Source organism: Alligator mississippiensis, chromosome 7 (assembly GCF_030867095.1).
Source record: "Alligator mississippiensis isolate rAllMis1 chromosome 7, rAllMis1, whole genome shotgun sequence".
Taxonomy (NCBI): domain Eukaryota; kingdom Metazoa; phylum Chordata; order Crocodylia; family Alligatoridae; genus Alligator; species Alligator mississippiensis.
This window is the reverse complement of record NC_081830.1, coordinates 24579331-24599414: the sequence shown is the minus strand read 5'-3', so window position 1 is coordinate 24599414 and position 20084 is coordinate 24579331. Positions and strand designations below refer to the sequence as shown.

General features: G+C 42.6%; 1 protein-coding gene across 2 annotated transcripts in view; it reads left to right on the top strand.

Annotated features, from left to right (window-relative positions):
• The window catches only part of LRRTM4 (leucine rich repeat transmembrane neuronal 4), a 353897-nt gene that overhangs the window by 97922 nt on the left and 235891 nt on the right, over window positions 1–20084 (top strand). The window lies entirely within an intron of this gene.

The following is a 20084-nucleotide window of genomic DNA, read 5'->3' as shown; positions in this document are numbered from 1 at the left end:
TGCCCTGAGGCAACCAGAGGCTAGGTCCTCCATGGAGACTCTCTGGCTGCCAGAGCGTCTCTATGGATGGCCCCTCGCCCTGGTGCTGAAACGTGGTGGGCCAGGCCATGTGTTCAGCACCAGGGCTCTGGTGCTGGTGAGTAAGGGGTTGGGGGGGCAGGAGGGGGGAAGGGCTGGGGTGGGGTATGTGGGCCTTGCAAGGAGGGTGGTAGCCCCTGTGGGGGCCATTTGGCCCCTGTTGGGGGGCCGCACCCCTTGTGTGGGGGCTGAACCCTTGTTTTGGGGTTGAACCCCCTGTTGTGGACCCGTACCCCTTGTTTTGGGGTTGAACCCCCTATTGGGGGGCTGAACCTCCTGTTGGGGGGGCATGACCCTTGTGTGGGGGCTGAATTCCTTGTTGGGGGCCTGTACCCCTTGTGTGGGGGTTGAACTCCCTGTTGGGGGGGGGGCCAAACCCCTTGTGTGGGGACCATCACCCTGTGGGAGTGCAGCAAAACATGTATTCATGAATTCATGAAACATGAATTTAGAGTTCACTTTATTATTATGATAAGAGACTTGCTTTAACACTGTAAGATATATCAATAAAACATTGTCCAAATGATCAGTCTCTGTCTTGCTCTCCGTCTTTATAGTGGTCTTTTGTTTTACTTGTGGAGGAACATGGATTTGGGGGTATTTTAGAGTGAGTTTGGGATTTTTTTTATCAGGGATTTTTCAGTTTTCCAATAGGGAACACCAGAATTCCTGCTGCTAGGGAGGCCAGTGGCAGGACCCTGCCTGCTGACAGCTGGCATCCTGGACCCATCTGACTGTGGCTGACCTCCTGGCCAATTGGGGCCAGGAGTATGTGCTTTGACAGTTCAAAGCAGGCCGCTGCACCTGGAACATCTTCCAGGCGATAGCTGCCCAGATAGCCGGGCAGGGGGCACAAATGGCAGTAGTGCCGCACAAAGGCCAACCCTGCAGCCACAGCCCACTAGCAGCTGGCCCAGAGGGGCAGATGCCTCTACTGGCTCTGCAGGCCACATCCAAGTCTGGCAGGTGCGCAGCAGGTCACAGCCAGGCAGCAGCCCCCACTGCCAGACTGCTGCAGTGGGTAAAGGGTGCAGGGAACTCTCAGGGCTGCTTCAGCAGTCCAGCTGGCACAAGGGGTAGTGTCCTCAGGTACCAATTGGCTGGGCTCCAGAAGCTCTTGAGAGCTAGTAGCCCTGAGCTACTTGCCAGGGCGGCTTTTTATACTGCTGGGGACAGCACAGGTGCTGGTCCCAGGGCTCTAGCTCCCCCTGGCTGAAGATCCAGGAGGAGCCAGGCAGGGTTATTTTGCCCCAAGTGGCACAATTTGCTCCACACCAAAGTGCATGTCCGAGCACATGTGCTGAAGCAAAAAGCCCCGGCTCAAATTTGCACCACTTCTATTTGAGCTGCTGCGAGCGCACGTGCTTGTATGTGTGGATGCGCCCTTTGGGGCCAGCCAGCAGGTATCCCTACACTATAGCACCCTTGTGTCCCAGCCAGCCTCAGTCAGCATCTACATGTACATTGTGGCAGAGTAAATAACTTTGCTGTAGGATAGTACTTATGTCAGGCAGTACTATCCTATGTTGTAGTTAATTAGTTTACTCAGGCCTAATGGGGGCACACTTGTAGATAGTGACGTTTTACTATGGAGCTAATTAGTCAACTCCACTCCGCAGTAAGTGTCTCATGTAGATTCACCCCGCGTAACTAAAGTTTAGTTAAGGGGAAAAAAATAGACTATTTCCTGTGCCCCAGGTCAAATAATCTGATTATAAAACTCCATTTTTTCTACTCCATTGATCCAATTTATTTTCATTTCTATCTGTGCTGAATGGGTTGAATACATTAGTTACTTCAGGGAAGGTTGCAAATGGTCTTTTATCATATGCGCAAAGCCTGCTGGATTGCATACTGTACACAAAAATCAGAAAGCGAGGAATAGAAAATATCTGCAGGTAAAAGATGAGTGATTGCTTCTTAGAAAATGGAAACTACTCTATGTGACTTGAGTTCAGAGGTATATTTGAAATCACCTAATTTGATCGTTTACAGTTCAGCACACAAATTCACTCCTATTCAGGGATAAATAAAATATGAGGTTCTCCTATGCCAATATCTGTCACTTTTACTTGCTGCATTTAGAAGGATCTTATGTTGCAGTTGTGCCTGTGATTTAGTAAATACTATCCATTAATTGCAATATGTGATTTATAGAAAAATGTAAACAGGGTACGATATTTAAGTTTTCTTATGACCCAGTTTGTCAAAGTGATGTTAACATCAGGCCATGTATTTAATGGGTGGAAATAAACCTCAGTTCAGGATCTGGCCTGTTGATTTTAGTATTCTGAGTTTAAGGTTAATTCTCCCATAATTTGGGGGTGGAATCAGTATATAATATCACTTAATTCTAACTTAAAAGACCAAAGTACAAGGGAACATTTAACAAAGCCAAAAACCAGTGCATTTTTTAAAAATTATAAACCTCAGGTTTTATTTTCTCTTTCCATGATGTACAATTATCGCTAGAGCACCTTAAACCTACAGCTTGTTGAAACCGGGAGAGCAGAGGGGTATAAACATGATCAGATGTTTATATGGATGATGAAAAGATCCAAGATTAAGGATTAAACAAGCAAATGAAAATCAAGATTCCTGGAAGGGATATAAATCCTCATGCTTTAAGCCAATCTGTAACTAATGGAGCCGAGTTTCTCTGGGGAGGATAGGTTTTTTCCATGACTGCACATGGCAAGGCTCCTTGTATCTTCCTTAGAAGCAGTTTCTACTGGTCAGTACCAAAGACAAAGTGCTGGATGAAATGCAAAACTGATCTGATATATTATGGTGGTCCCTATGTTCTGCACAGGGGTGAATGAATCTCACCCCTAGGAAAACACAGATCCTCATTATGATCACACTGCTGTCAATCTGGATTTACTTTCATGTTGTTTAGGGTCTCTATGCTTCCTGAGTACAATGATGGATCACAGCTTCCTTATGCTGATGCTGCACAAACACTAAAGAACTACAAGGATCCCTGCCCCAAAGATGTTACTGTCTAAATAAACCCACATGGAAGAGATGAAAGCAAATCTGCTTTCTTTATCTGGTTTTATAGTATGCCATGTAGCAATTGTTCTTTTGAGTAGTACTGGTGCCTGTGAAAAAGGATATTGATTTCTCATGTTCTTATTGTTATTTATCTTATATTCTTATTTTAATTCAGTTGCATTTCTTTCCAGAACTCTTAAAGACATTCCCTAGACCAAGAAGATTGAATTAAAGCCTATGAATCTGCTGCAGGACCCCAGTTCTTAGCTGATATCCACTGAGAAGCATCTTTAACATCCCTGAGAATTAGCCCCACTAATCCATTTATTTGGCCAAATTCTGGTCTCATTAATAATGAAATAAACTGGGAAGCATCCTATTTACATCCAGTATAACTGAGATAGGAACCTGGGTGAGTGTTGACCTCCTGACATAGTAGATGAAGAAGCTTGGCAAAGAGAACAGGAAACGTATTTTAATGAACTGAAACCCAGTTATGATTCATCCCTAACCTCTGCCCTCCTCTTCCCCCTGTTCTTCACCAATAAAAGAGAAAGAAAGGGAGGGAAAAAGTAAAGGAAAATGGCATCCCCTATTAGAAACACTCATCTAGGAATAACTGTGTGTCTTGAACATGTGGAACTTCCTGGTTGGAGCATTTATCTATATGGGGATCAGTACTCAATAGGTAATGTAACTGTAATTTAGAAAAGCTAAGCCTGGTTCCTAACACTTTCACATACATCATCTGGGGCAAATCATTTCACTTCTTTATGTCTCAGAAAAGCTACTTGTCCTTTATTCACCTTGTCTATCTAGCTTCTGAGTGCTCATGGAAGGAACAACCTCATGCTGTGTTTGTGGGTAGGTGGAGAATTACACCATGCTGGAGGTGGGGAGGGGAAGGGGAAGAAAGTGGGGAATGGAAGTGAACTTCACTGTTTCTGCCATTTTTCCCTTTATGGGGTTGGAAGTCTGCTTGGAGTATGTTTGGCCTTTTTGGTAGGAAACAGGCTTGGGACCAAAAGGGAGAGATTGACTTGTGGGAAGGCTTTACAGTGTTTTCCAAGGATGTTCAGGCTCTAGATTTGCCCGGTCTCTTTCGGAAGCTTGTTCCCAAACTGGAGTCCCTCAGCAGAGAATTTTCCAACATGTACTAGAAGGCCAGGTACAGACATTACACTTTTACTAGAATAAGTGATTGGAAACCAGTCTATACCCATAACAGAAGTTCAGCACGCAGGTTTAGATTGGTTTAAAAATGGCAGAACCCAATCTAAGATTTGCCTTCTGGACAGAAGGGCAAATGTATGTTCTGTTTGCTACCAATCTAAATTACGCTGCTTGCAGAAAACCACATAACTTAGACCAATTCCACCTTGGGCTTTTTGAATGTCTGTCCGTACCTAACCTAAGAGTCTAAACCAAGATGCATGCACGTTGGTCATTAGGCTGGGAAATGCACATGTGCCTCAGATTCTTATAATGAGAGAGAAAGGGAGTAAGAACTGGTGTCATTTGGCAAACACACAGGCTCCTGTGTTTTATTTACCAAGGTAAATAGCCTCCTGACTTTCCCATTACAGTGAACAGGGAAGAGGAGTTTTAATGGGCAATGAAGCTCTGACCGTTCCAGAAACTAAATGAATGTGGCATGCGAGGCTTCGGAGGAGGTCCCCTGCTGCAGCCTGATCTCTTTCAATGCTGAATTCTGCATGGATAAGAGGAGCATTTGCAGCTTTTCAGGGTTTGGGGCTTTTTTAAAGGTATTTTCTCTTCTTTCTCCACGAATTCAGAGACACCAGGCCCTCTGGCAGAGAGAACATAAAAAGGGATTTTTTTCATTATTATTCTGAGAATAATAAGATTATTTATTTTTCTTACTTTTCAAAATAGAGTCCTTAAGGCAAGCTCTTAAAGCAAATAAATGCCTTGAGAATCTTTTGGTAGAAGGAAGCTGCCATCTAATTTTTGCACATTAAGGAAAGAACTGTCAAGAATTGGGCTGGTTAATATTTGCAGAGCAAACTTTGGAAGTAATTTGGAAAGTGAGATATAATGGACCGGTCTAATAGTTCTGGTGCCGAAAAGTGTTTTTCCACCTGTAGTTGAAACAGTATTTGACATTTGTTATGAGGTAAGTGTCATTTATACTTGTTTCAGATATGTGTGGAAAAGGTGAAGATGGTAATGTAGGAGAGGTTATGTAACATGCCCTTGGTCATCAACTGAGTTTAGTGGCAGAGCAAGAAAAAATAAACACAGGAGCCCTGGCTCCAGATCACCCAGTAGCGTAGTCCTTTAAAAAGCTAGGAGCAGAGCTCATGGTCCTTTCATCCAAACCTAGGCTGTAAACATTAGACTGTGCTTTTCTTCCAGAGAGCTGAGTCCTGACTTCTAGACTTTTGTGCTCTTTCCCCTAAAAACACTCTCTTTCAGGAATAAGCCAGAGTTAAGACTCTCAGTCATTCCTGGTCCCGAACATTAGATTAGTGGTGCTCTGAGCAGGGCTGCGCTCAGACCCAGGGCTCCTGATTCCAAGTCCTTCCAGCTCTTACTACTAGAAACCCCCCTATCCTGAATACAGACCTGACTCTCATTTTCTTATTCAAACTGTAAGTCCCTGCTTTAGCCATCAGTCCTTTCTTTTTATAGTTCTCTTTAGAATCCAGTCCCTTGCTGCATAATCGCACCTGTCTCTCTCATGTCTTTTTTCCATATAAAAGCTTTGCCTTAAAATAAGGAGGTAGTTTAAAATAAAAATAAACATATCTCTGTCACTCAAGGTACTTATAGAGTTTAATAGGTGCTTCCTGCTGCCTGCCAGGCAAATAATCTGTCAAACATTTCAGCCAGCCGCATTGCTGCAGATCTGCTCATTGCCTACTGGCATACTGTACATTATTAAACCATGTGGAAAGCCTCATGGTGAGTCTGATGAATGGCAGAAATAACAAGGACCCCATTTTGCCATTCTTCATCCCATCTGTCATCCATGCACCTTCTTCCACTGTATCCAGTGCCAGATGCTGTCAGAAGCAGGGTACAGCTCTGGATGGGCCTCATGTTCCATCTCTTCTTGTAATCTATTCAATCCTATTTGATGTCCTTTCTTGAATTCAAGTTCTATATATAAGTATAGTTATGATGGGTCCAGGCTGGAAATTTTGACTGGGAAAAGATAGCTGGATCTTGCCCCTTGGCTGTCCTCAAAAACAGCCCCAGCCAGGATGGTAAATCAGATCTATATTTCAGCTAGTCTTGGCATTTATTTTCTACTTAGTGTAGGTGGGTGGGAAGCTCAGATGGAGAGAAAATTAAAAGGCAGGATGAAGGACTAAGCACAGATCTATTTTTGTTTGAATGCTTCAGTGATAATATTGGTGGTTTGCTTTTACTGCTGGGGCAGGGCCCTGGCTTGACAGCACTGGGACACATACCCCATTCTGCCCTGCACAGCTAGTGTCACCCTAAGCAGCTTGAGCGATGAGAGCTGAGCTCACCCTCTCTCACTTGTTTTTTCCTGTGGCCTCACTGCTGAGACTGTCAGCTGGGGTGCCAATTAGTGCTAGCTCTGATGTGGCCACCTGGCCATTAGCAACTGTTTTCACATCAGCTGTTTGGATGGCAACAGTTCAATGCTACTGCCCTGTTTTTAATTCAGACAGGTGCCCTACAGATGAATGACTTGGGATCCATTTATTAATTCCCTAAGCCAGTCAGCTTCTCATTGTTTTACCCCTGCCCCTGTGTTAGACATCTCTTACAGCACACTAATGAGTACCTGTTCTTGGGCATTAACTTGCCTTTCCTCTGCTCTTTATTTCATTTTCATTGCTGGCTTCTGCAGAGTTGGATAATGTCAGATTCAGAACAGTACATGCAGCATGCTATTGTTCAGCAAGATCCATATACTTTGGTGTCATTTGAATGTCTTATTTATTTTCTGCAAGGTATGTGGTGCATTCCAGAAGTGCAGTATTTTTTGGAGCTTTTTTTGGTTTGTTTTAGGATCTAATGAAAACGCCAGCTTTGCAACAGGACTGAAATCCAGGCGCTGTTAGAATGGCAGGTGTTGCGTAGATGTTGGTGCTCTTTATAGTTGTGTTATATTGTACTGGGAGCAGCTGGGAGTAAGGACTTGACTCTGCAATGAGTCAAGTGCTCTGTTCCCAGTTCCTTGAAGCACTTCTGCCCTAATGTTTATTTGTGTCGGACGCAAAGCATTTTTAAGGGTTGAGATGAGAGTATGAAATTATTTCCTGCTGAAACAAATGATCATCACAAACCTCACCACCTTCCAGTCCAAGTGCCAAGAGCAATTTTTTGACCTGCCTTTTCTAACTGTATTATCTATTTACTGTCTTCCTAGCAGCTCCAGTCATGGAGCAGATCTTTTCTGTGCTGGGTGCTGTACAACCCCCCCCCCCCCCAAAAGACAGTCCCATAGCCCCAAGTATAAACTCAGAGCAGTGTTTGCATTTTAAAATGAAAATGAAATATATGCTGTTCTCCCCTGGGGGGAGAGATGGAACCATCTCTGAGAGATGATGTTACCATAATATCACTTAATGCTATACTGGATGGACTTTGGACACTGAGGTGATGCCAGAACCATAGAGAGTGGAAGCATTTAAGCATGTGAATAGTCCTATCAACTACTAAGCACAATATAAGTATAGTTATGATGGAAAACACAATGGTGGTGAGCACCCCAGTTGGAAATAGCTCATTAAAAGAAAAGCAGCTGTCAGTCTTTCTAATCCTCTGTGGATCTGAATATAAGCAATTACTGAGAAATGTAAAGTTGTCTTGAAATACTTGAATGTAAGAGCCGCCTGCATTTCACCTTGACAGTAATGAGACTGCATTGTCAGGGAGTATGTCCTGTACAGAAGGAAACAGATGTCTGACCTCAATTGAGAAGTCATAAAGGTGCTAGGAAGAGAAATGCATTTAAAAACTACAACATGACTAGGTTACATATTCATCATTATTTTTATGTGTGGCAATACACTTCCAGGATAATTAAGCATCTTGATTCATATCAAACAATAAAAGGAGCATTTTCCTTTTCTGTGAAAATCTGTGCACTGTCTCTTGTTAGTGAGTGTTTGAGGTGCAGGGGAATTAAGTGCTTAGTTGAGATGTCTTGCTTAGACCTCCATTATACAAACTTCCTAATGTAATGTTAGCACAATGGGAAAATAAACACTTTGCTGTTCTTAACCGTGTCATCCACAGACTTAAAAGCACTTTGATAGTAATAATTCATATTGCTAGTTAGTCTCTAAGTGTTTTACAAAATGGGGTCAAAAATTATTTTGATTTTAAAGGACCTGAGGGACAGAAGGGTTATGATCATGCTTTTTCAAAAGTTTTGTCATATGTTGGATGCTGCAATTTTGTGCTGTTCTGGAAAGACCTAGGGCCAGATTTTTGAGACCATAGGTCCCATTTCAGGCACCTGAATAGATTTCCTTTTCTCAGTGATACATTGCTTAGCTTTAAAAAAAAAAACAAAACTCACTATGTTGTTTAGATGTCTGAATGTATTTTAAAAATCAGACTTCAACCCAGGACACTGAACCCTTGAAAATCTGGCCTTTCAGGGTGACATTTGACATTGTTATAGGCTGATATAGTTCTGAAAACCAGGCCATTGTTTACTTAAGTCTGACAACTAAAAGTTGACTGCCTCAAGTTTACTGGATAACTAGTATGCGCTGTAATAAAGTCAGCCTAGGGATAGCTTCATGCATTTTGGGCCAAATCTAACCCTGACACATGAGTGATGGATAAGGATCTGTGGAGGAATAGAGGGAATCTCTCTCTTGGGCTCCACATGCTTATGCTATAACTAATGCTGCCTTGATGCACTTCTGTGCATGCATATATACAGCCTATTGTGGCTGAGCAGTATAGAATTAAGAGTCAAGGCCTATATTAGTCTAACAACTATGGGTCCAATCCAAAAACTTACTGAAGACAATGGAAAGACACCCCCATTGACTGACTCCCAAAGGCTTTTGAGTCAGATCCTGTTTGGAAAAATGTGATGGAGTGAATGAAAGTCAGAGAGAGATTTATCTCTCAACCCCCCTAGTGTAGTATATAGTGACTGCTTCAGTATTGCTTTCTTTCCATAACATCTCTGCTCAGCAGAGTTTTTCCAAAAATTGCTTCAGTAGCTTTAAAACAAAGGAAAGTCTCTCACTGACTTTAGTTTAGGCACCTTGTTTGCTTGCCACAGGGGTTTAATTCGGTTTAGTTCTCTGTAAATTGAAATGGTGGGTTTTTAAAAACACTGCTTTAATTTAGGGAGAATTAAACCAAACTAAACCCCGTGGCATGTACACAATGGTGGGGGCCCAATCCTTACCCACCTCTTCAGTGTTGGGGGGGAGGCGAGCTGCCGGTGGGCTGAGAGATCCCTAAGCTGTGCGTGGGCCCCCCAGGCAGTCCCGGGGGTCACTGCAGTCATGGAGGGAAGCACTGCCTCCCCCCCAGCTGCAGAGGAAAGTACCGGGCCCCCGCACAGCTCAGGCAAGCAGGCAGGCTCTGGGGAGAGGACAAAAAAAAAAGGTCAGGCTCACTGCTTTTTTTTTTTCTTCAGTGAAGCCTGCCTGCACGGGCTGCAGCCAGGCCCCACAGCCCCTGAGCTGCATGGGACCCACCAAACCCCAAGCACATCCGCTTCCAGAGCCCCATGCACTGTTATACTTTGTTAGGTAGCAAATTAAACATTTTGGAGGTGTTTTATTTTGCTACGTACCGAAGTCATTTAAAGTGGAATACGCTGCTGAGCGTGCCAACAACAATGCCATGCAAAAGGGGATTTAAGCCACTTGAAAGACCGATTTTGTGGCATGTACAAAGGCCCTTAGAGCCCAATCCAAATCCTACTGGTGATGTCTTTACATTGACTTCTCTGGGCTGTGGATCAGATCCCTTTATTAGGTATGTGACATAATCATTTCTGTTGTAAACATTCCTGTTCATTAATAATAATACAAAAGTTGAAACTAAAGTACATAAAACAAAACAGATGCCTGAGAACCAACAAAATACTCAACATCAGCCCATCAAGTCAGCAGCAATGTTAGTTACATAAACTCACTAATAAAATAGCAGCCAAATGGATGAAGAAACCAGGCAATAGTCTGTCTACTTAAATATAGAACCATTAGTCATTTTATCACACCTCCAACTTTTCTTTTTTGTTCTTTTAATCTCTTCTGCATAGATTTATTTTTAGAGGAACTTCCTTCACTTAGACTCATGCACAGCAACACAGACTAAAATACCATCTCTTAGAATTGATTCTATATTTTTCCCCTCTCTGTATCAAAACAACTAAAATTATACTGCATGGCATATTCCAACCATTCCCCCTCCCCATCCCCTTTATGTATGAAAAATATGGAGTCAATGTGCAATAGCTTGACTGGGCTAATTCTAGTTAATGGCATTGAAAAGTACTTTGTGGCTTTCATTTATACTGCACTTTCAAGTTTTGAAATAATTCCTGTAGATTAAGCATAGCAGACGTGAGGTGGATCTCAAATAGTTTAGTTCTCTGAGAAGTTGAAGATGTCAGTGCTAACACTGGCAATGATCACTTCTAATTGCTCAACTACTTAACATGGTCTGTTTAGGGGACATCAGGCAGACCATTGCATCCAAACATCTTTAAGCTCAGAAGAGCTAAGAGGATTCTGTGCCTGTGAAGCTGTTAGGAAAATCTTTTCAGGTCTTGGAGTCATGCATGTTGAAATATTTATCTTAGTTATACTGCTAATGCAGTTATTATGGATGCAAATTGTGGCTAAATACTAATTCAAGATACTTTATGATTACAAGCAAGATGACAAGGTTACAGCATATGATTTCCTAGAGTTTTACTAATATTATTTGGTGTTAAGAGCCATTTTTGTTACCCATTGGCCCCAATCAGGATTTGAACCTCGTTTTGCTAGGTGCTGTGCAATTACAGAATGGACGGTGTCATTTTCTTTTTTTAAGTCATACACTTAAAATTCTCTCCCTACACTAGATGCACAATCGTGTACCAGCAAAAAAAAGGTCTTTAACCTCAGAACACCTTTCAAAGAGAGAGTTTGCCTAAAAAGATTCTTTCTTACAACTTCTCAGTTTTGTACTTATATGTGAAGCTGGGTAAAATGGTCACATACCATCTACTCAGACATAATCAGTGGTACCACATATTACAAACTAGCTGCTAGCAGTAAAATTCCCAGATTGTAAGTAGCATTTAAACATGGGTAAGATGTGTGGTATTGGCTATCTTCTCATTTTAGCTGCACATGAATTCTTGTAGCCTGATTTCCCTGATACTTGAATATAGGCGGTCACAACTGAATTCCTGTTGGACTCCTAGCTAGGAATAGTTGGGTAGAAATTATTTCAGCGCTCTCCCAGGTTATGGTTGTGGGATAAACTGTGTGCCTTATTCAACACTTCTATCCCAAAGTGCATACAATTGCCTTTTCCAGGTTGCAGCAAGTCTTTTTGTTTAACTTTTTTTTCTTGTTGCACAGAGTTTAGGTACCAATTTTCATCTGTAGGTTAGCTTAAATGGACATTTTCTGAATAGCTTAGTGTTTCCTTTTTTATTTAAAAGGAGTTTAGACAGGCTGGACTAACAGGAAGATAACTGGCAGTGATAGATTAATGCCTTTAATGTGGCAGTGTGCTCTAGTGAATGGAACAGGAGTCTGAATTAGGATTCATTTCTTCCCCTTGTTTCTGACCATTTCAGAAACTGGAAGGGCCTAGAGGAATGTCTAGATGTGGAGTTGTTTATTATTTAGTTAGTCTATTATTAATGGGGCCCTGGCACATACTAACTGTGTCACTCCATGCAAGTCATTAGGCATCCCCTGTGCACCAGCTTTATCCATTTGGAAAAGGAATCATGAGCTATGAAGAGAATGCTTGCAAAACTCTGAGATGCTCAAATGGGCAGTGCTATGGAACAGCAAATACCTACTTCTTATATTAGTTGTGAAATTCCTAAATTGAGTTTCTGAGTCTCGAGCCAGAAGGTTTTACCCTGTGGCTAGACCTCTGAACTGGTGTCAGTGCAGGACTGGGGCACTAAGGCACAGAAACGGTCAAAAAGTTTTCAATTGGCATGGTCAACATGTTTTAAACTCTGATAAATTGAATGAGAAACCATTTTAAAGTGATTTAGGAAACTAAGGATACATTATATGAGATGCCTAGGCAGGTTAGTTGCCTAACTCCTGTTGAGATTAGTGGGAGTATCTCTATGGCTAAGTACAGACAGTCAAAAAACCCAAGGTTGAATCAATTCAGTCTTTGCAGGTTAGTCTAAACTGCAAAGATTGAACCAACAAGCAAGTGAACAGACATTCACTTTTGATTCAGGAAATGCAGCCACATGCCTGCTGTAGCTAAAGCCAGAAGCTTGGGGGTGGTAGAGCATGGCTCTCTGGCACATAGCCACCTTGGGCTGTGTGCTCGCTTCCTCTTCCTACTGCCCCGAAGGTCTCTGGTATTTTCAGTCCAGAATCACAGCACAGGACTATTCAGGGTTGCTCATCACTTCCTCTTCCTGCTTCCAGATGCCTCTGGGATTTGTAGTCCACAGCTGCAGCCAGCAGTAGGTTTAGCAGGGCAGGGCAGAGCAGCTCTGTACTCAGGGAGAGGGAAGCTTAACCCCCCTCCCTGGTACCAGACCACAAATAGGGTTTGCCTGGGGAAGGCAGTCCCTGCCTCCGTCCACCCCAACCCTTCTCTGCTGGAGCAGACAGCACAGCCCAGCCCAGGGCTGGAAAGCATGCTGGGATGCAGGGGGACTGTGATTTAACTTGAACCAAGAAGGGGTTTTGGACAGAAGTTTTGCAAACTGGTTTGTCCCAAGTCAGTTAAGCCTGATACTATATTCAGTAAGGTTTATCTTAAAGCAGTTTCAGCCATTTTGAAACTGGTTTATGTGCTGTACTTCTGTTCTGGTTTATGTGCTGAACTTCTGTTCTGTTACAGGTTTAAACCAGTTTCTGATGTCTTAAACTGGTTTATGTGTAACTTCTGTCCCTAAATGTTTTTGTAGACACTAATTTGAACCTCTAGATCAGTGCTTCTCAACCATTTTAGTTGCAAGATACCACTTGTTAGAGCCAAACACCCCTCAGAAAATGCCAGCTATTATTTTACTGAAAACTGAAAAAAAGCAAAGCAGTTATTTTGTTGCAAAGAACTCACAAAAAACACAGCAGGGCAAAATACATGTAACACTATGGATTCCTGTTTGAAATCTCTGGGTTTATCTTGTGAATCATGCTTGCATACTTAAACAGTGCTAACGTAGTCTGGCACTTTGCGGCTCCCTTGCAAAGATCTCGAGGCACCCCAGCATGCTGCAGTAGTCTTCTTGAGAATCACTGCTCTAGATCGTACATCCCAGCCATAGCTCTTAAGTAGAATATAGTCATAGACCTGATTTGCAGAACCAGTATACTCCCAGTGACTCAAAATGAAGCAAATGTGCATCATTATAAGTCAGGTGCAATTTGGAGTTAGTAACTGAATCTGTCACAGAGCTCACTTAGTGAATAACATGACCCCTAGTTAGTAGAGCATGACTGTGCTTTTCACACTGATCAATGTTCCAAAGACATGCCCTGCTACCTTCTACCAAAAATGGCTGAGAAATACCCATTAATCACAAGGCACTCTAACAGCCTCTTTATGCCCACTGCTAAACAGAGGCAGGAATCCTCTGTTCCACTACATGCTTTACTTGTCAACACCAAACTCATGCAGAGAGTCAGAGCTCTGTCTGCTAGTCTATAGGGAGAGACAGCTTTTCTAAACCTCATTCATTGTATCCTAGAGGACTGCCTCAAGGGTTTGTTCAGGGATGGACTTCTTCCTTTCCTTCCATGTCCAGGAAAATGCTCCTTGCATGCTTATTATTCCACTGGTGAAGTGCATCTAAGTTGGTCTTCACTATAGTCAGCACCATGTATTTGTAGATTTTGCCAGCATAGCCAGACTGTTTTTGGGTGGATGGTGTAGCATGGGCTTTCCCACTAACTTATGTGAGCTGGAATGTAACAGAGACTGAGACCAGCACAAGGAATACGTTTTTCTAAGCTCTTTTGTATGAGCTATCTGGTCCTTTCGCAGAGACCTAGCATGAACTAAGTGCAATCATACTCTCTCTGGAGCAATTGAGGAAGAGATCGGACAGATCCGTCACTCCACTTCCTCTCTGCTTTTGCCAGTGTACCATGGAGAGTACTCTACATGGAGAGAGGAATCAGGAACTGCAGTGTCTTCCAGTTATTGTCAGTGAGTTCCCATACTTCCTTAGTAGTACCACTGTAGTTGGCACATCTTGCAGAGTACCCCTTTCTCTGACACTTTCCCAATAGTGTAATCTAGCCCTAAATGAAGCTAAGAAATTGATTAATTTTTTTACTATATGTTGGCTCTGATCCAGAGTCCCCAGGCAGCTGTGGGAGTCCTTCTGTTGGCCCAGCTTCAGATTAAGTCCTGGATGGGTAGGGAAGAGAGATTTGTGCGTGTGTCAGGACTTTGTAAGCTGCGCAGTAAATACAGTTCTGATGCAAGGGAGCTGGGGGTCACTTCAATATTAGTGTCTTTAGATTCCCCTATGGCATTTACTAACCCATCCTGCACCATCTGTTTAAGAAGCTGAAATAAATGGACCCCTCTTCAAGTGAGAGAGGTAGAATCAGGCCCTGTTTAAAGTCAGACAAGCTATTCAGCTTGACATCACCATAGGGAATAGCAGACCTCCAGTAAACTCTTCTATTTTGCAATATTACCTCTGGCCTCCAGAGGCAGACGGAGGTGCATGCACTACCTCTGTAAACTCTATTTGCCTTTTGAAACACTTTCAGAATAGAGCACTGGACTGGAACTCAGGAGACTTAGCTTATATTCCTGCCTCTGCTATTGCCTTGCTGAGTGACCTTGGGTCAAGTCACTTCACCCCTTAGTCCATCAGTTTCCCTATCGGTAAAATGAGGATAATAACGATCTTCCTTGTAGAGTGCTTGGAGCTCTCCTAAAGAAAAGCACTATAGAAATCCCATGCACTATTCTCATTGCTTGAAGGGGTGAAATGTATTCCCACCTGTGTAATTGAGAGCAGAGTCTGGCTCACTGTAGCAGGCAGAGCACAAGCATAGCAACAGCTGAACTTTGACAAGCAAGATATTTTGTGGCCCCATGTGTCAAACAACTGCAGGTGCAGATGGTCAATTAGCAGCAGGTGCCAGAGATCAAGCAGATCTGGGGACCTGATAAGATATAATTGTGGCGCAGAGGGAAAAGAGTGTGCAATTAGTAGTGTGGCACTGGATTCTCAAATTGAAGCCCAGCATGTGATGTAAAATTCTGCTCATACTCTAACATCATATCACATGACAGTAGCCTATAGCATGTTTGCTTTTCTTCCCCCCCCCCCCCCTTTCCCTAAAGCTTGCTGCTTGGTAACTGCAGTATTTTGGGGACAGATTCTACTAATTGCTACCCAGAAATAGCACCTAAGTTTGGCAGGGCTTTCAGGAAGAGAAAATGAAGGATTTGGAAAGGGAAAAAATAGATATGTATAAAACTTATATAATAACTCCCTCCCCCTCTGCTTTATTCCTCTTTTTCTCTGCACATTCATTATTCAGGCATATGCAATATGAGCTGGATTGTGACAAAGAGTAAGAGAGAGTCCAGAAGCCTCAGGCTTTTTTTGAAGGTCTAGTCCCAGTAATTTCCTATGCATGCTTTGAATACAAGGAATGCATAGGACCAGAGAGGATTTTGGCATACCCCTGTCAAGCAATTATTGTGTCCTTATGCTGGGTATTCCAATATGATACTTGGATTGGAGGAGAAGAAGCACGTTTATGACCCAATTTACTGTACTATCAGGGGATTTCACAATCTTCAACATATTTACCTTTGTGACACTTTGTAAGGTAGGGAAGTGCTGCTTTATGGCTGGGGATCTGAAGCAGAGAGAGGCTAAGGAACAGATCTTCAAGATAGCTAATTCTTTTGAAATCATTTGGATGATCCTTAAAATCTTAATTGATGTGGATCTACATCTCCAGGCAATGAAATGACCTGCCTGTGACGTAAGGTGCTAGAAATGGAGGAGATGTAAGTGGGCAAAGTGATGAGGGTTTGGGGAAAAAATTACAATTTCCTTAACAGGATGAGAACAAAGTAGTCAAAAGAGCAGCTGAAAGGCTAAAAGAAAAGTCAGCAGCTTAAAATAAGGTGTCCAGGGGCACTTTTTAGAGACATCATCTAGTAAACAGAAAGTTTTCTCTCATTACCACTCATTTTCTCTAAACCTTCAAGTACAGTAGTATTATTCCTGAAGTAGCATCTCCTTTGGCTCCAGTAATTTAAAGTGATCACTCGTGGGGCCCAATACTAACTGATAAATAAGGTTCAACACTATTTACTCATGCATGCATGGACATCTTGCTCAGTGATGAGAACTAGGTGGCTCTGAGTCAGCATGAGTGGTCCTTCCACTACCAGCACCAAAAGTGTGTGGGACTAGGTCCATCAGGAAGTTAAACTTTCCAAAATGCACTAATTTTATGGGTCCCAGTTGAAGACACCCAAAGTCCAGGTACCAGTCGTGCTGCATGCTGCAGTTTCCATGGACTGCCGTGGTTTGCTCTAACTTAGTTGCAGCCAGGCTTAAAGCCTTTCAGGGAGCATACTCAGACCAGGAGACTGCCCCCAGAATCTGAGACCACATTGGGAAATACTGAGTTGCACCTTTGTCTCTCAGTTTACCGACGTGGAAAAAGAGGGGAAATTTACTTGGGACCATATTGTGAGCCCCCTTCCTCATGTGGGTGAGCATTTACTCTCATGGATAACCCCACTGACTTTGGTAGTTGGTAAAGATAGCACCATTACACCCTTGAATACTTTTCTTGTGATGTCATGCAAATTAGTAGTAACCTTCCAGAGTGGATGTGGCTAGATTAGTTCCCAACTATTTGGTGTGCTGTGTTTATTCAGATGGGCACCTGTTACTCCAAAGCTGCTAGAAACATGTGTGATTAAAAATATAGGCTGTGAGGCTTTTATCCAAACCCATCAGTCAGCAGGGAACATTATTATTATTTTGTACTGAAGGTCGATAAAATATGTATCCATTTTTATTTTATCTGAGTCACAGTTTTTTATGGGAGCAGCAGAAAAAGAAACTAGATAATGTGCATATGGGGTAGCAGAAAATGAAGTCAGTTGTAAGCAACAACATCTGAAGATGTATATTTTAAGTGAAAGAGAAGGTGGCAGAGAAAAATCAATGGACTGATTTTTGTGTAACATTATAACCAAGAACAAATCAAAAGTCTAGAAAACTTTCTGGTGCAAGGGTCTCTTGATCAATGCCAGATCAGATCGCACAATTGATTTCTGCAGACATTGTTCGTGTTAAAATATTTTTTTTTGGAATTGTTGTCATTCCTGGATGGATTGCCATAAGAAAACTGCCACTGTACTCTGTGTTTCTGCTAGTTTAACCTGCCTAGTGACAGCCATTGCAGCAGTGGGAATCCAGCTCAAGAGATGCAGTATTATTTAGGGCTGTATGAGGTTGTAAAGGCTCTCTCTTGCGGTGGTTGTTGTTACTGCAGTGTGTTGAGTCGACTGAAAATTGAGGTCTCCTAGTGCTACATGCTGTGCATTAAGGTTGCTTGCTGCCCTTAATAGCTGGCTGTTCCAGCTGGTCAGAAAATCTTTCCCATGGAAGCAAAGAAGGTTTTGTTTTCATCCAAAAGCTTTCAGTGAAAAAAAGCCAAGGCCTGAAAGCAGAAATATGTTAAACTTTTATGTTTTCCTTCCTACCTACACCCCCCCTCCCCCAAAGGAAAATAAAATATTTGGAAAGAGCCATTTGATTAACAAGCAACTTTCCCATGCAAATGCCTTTTGAAATATAGCAGCCAGGCACCTCTATTTTTTTTTTTTAGCTATTTAATCTTCTTACCACGGCCGATTGTGATCCTGCTCACACTTACACATGAGCAGGACTTGAAGAGAAGTGCATGCAAAAGACGTCCTTGGCATCTGGCTTAAATAACTGAAGCAGAAAAAGGGTTACGTGTTCTTAGAGCACAGTCCATACCAGTTGGAGCCTGCTTCTCTCACTGGGATGCAACAAGGATATTGGCCAGTGGTGATGGGATGATCAAATCTTTGCCTGCATATGTCCTTCCTTGCTGCTTTGTCCCTGAGGGCACTGCAAAGATACTGGGCCCCCAAGGAATGCAGGCACTACATTGCTGCCTGCTATTGTTAGGGGTTGAAGTGCAAGGTAAAAGCTTCCATTTCTTATGTTCCCTCCTGTACAGCCTGCAGGCACAATATGGCCCTATACACCAAGGCACTGGAGAGGGGGAGAGACAGAGAGAGAGTCTGCTGCACGCAGAATGCACGGCATGAAGCAAGCCAGGCAGAGGTAGCCCATCTGTCAAAAGCCCAAAAGGATAAGCACGCTCATTCGTTTGGTATAACATGCTTAAACACTTCGTTTAGGAGAAGGCAAGCAGAGAGCTGGCCGGGACTGCAGCACTAGACTTTCAACGTGATACCACTTGCCTGATATGTTGAGAGAAGAAATGGATGGTTAATGGATCTAATTAAGAGGTTTGAACGTCTTTGCACCTTCCTGTACCCTCATGCCTTCCAGGTCAATAGGGATGGAAGAGGAAATGCGTGTATGAAGAGAGGGAGCAGCCCATTCAGCCAGTTAGATTAAAATGGTTGGGTGATTTATGATTTTTAATTAAAGGCTTTTAAGATTTATATAAATTGCCATTTTTACCTGGGAGAACAAAAAGGGGGAAGGAAGAGGGCTTGAAGCTACATCAATTATCTGGTAGCAAATATGCTAGATGAACTTTCAGGTCTGTGCTTTCTGTTCCAAATGCTCTTATATTTCAGCTCTCATTCTCTTTTTCTCTTGTTGTCCTGCCATGTGTCTATAGGCATGTGTGTGAGAATATATATGTGTGTTTGTGTATGTATAATTAGCAACACCTTTCATCAGAAAGTCTCCCAAGGGCATTATAGACTTTGCCAATGTGAGACAGCTGTTTAATAGCACACAGCAGTGCAGTTTAGCATGGGAAGCGTATTGCTCAGATGAAACTTTATATTCTCATTTACACTGAGGCCCCTTTATACCACACAGCCAGTTTAAAATAACTTTGAGGTTGAGCATGAGTGGCTCTAAGAAAATAATCCTGTGGAGGGGCTATCTGGCCAGGACTGATGTAAGGGTCCCATACCAGACCTGCTCCTAAATTGTTGGCTGCAGGCAGGTAACAAAGCATGGTCAAAACACACTGCATTACTATTCTTCTCTGCTTCCTTGGCCACCTAAGAAGGAGCTGCCTGGAAGTTAAGGCTGAATAAGTCCCAGCTGCCCTAGAATGTAGAAAGCACGAAGGTCATTTTAAACTTCCTTAGTTTAGTCCTGCATTTACAATGTGGCCATCCTCAGCTGCCCAAAGATCTTGAATCAGAGGCCAAAAATAGTCATGGGATGACCTTACCAATACTGCTTTAACTGTAGAAATAATTAGGAGTCTTTTATATTGGCTTTCAGACTTTTTACCCTTTAGAGATGATATTCCCAGGTCTTCGAAACAAAAGCTGAGAATCTTCTGTAATCACAGGATCCCAAGAGCAGGGGCAATAACAAGAACTGGCTGTACAGCAACTGATGGCTGGGCCCTATGAGCCTGCTTCTGATTTCATTTAGAACAGTGGTTTTCAAACCTTATAGACTTGAGGCACCCCCAGAAGGACTCAAGGCAGCCAGCTCTTAGTTTTCACTCTTTTTTTTTTTTACTACAGAAAAATAATAGAGCAACTCTTATTTTAAAAAAATAGCTCAGAAAAAGCACCACAGGTCAGAATGTTTTTAGCAATATGGATTCCTATTTGAAAAC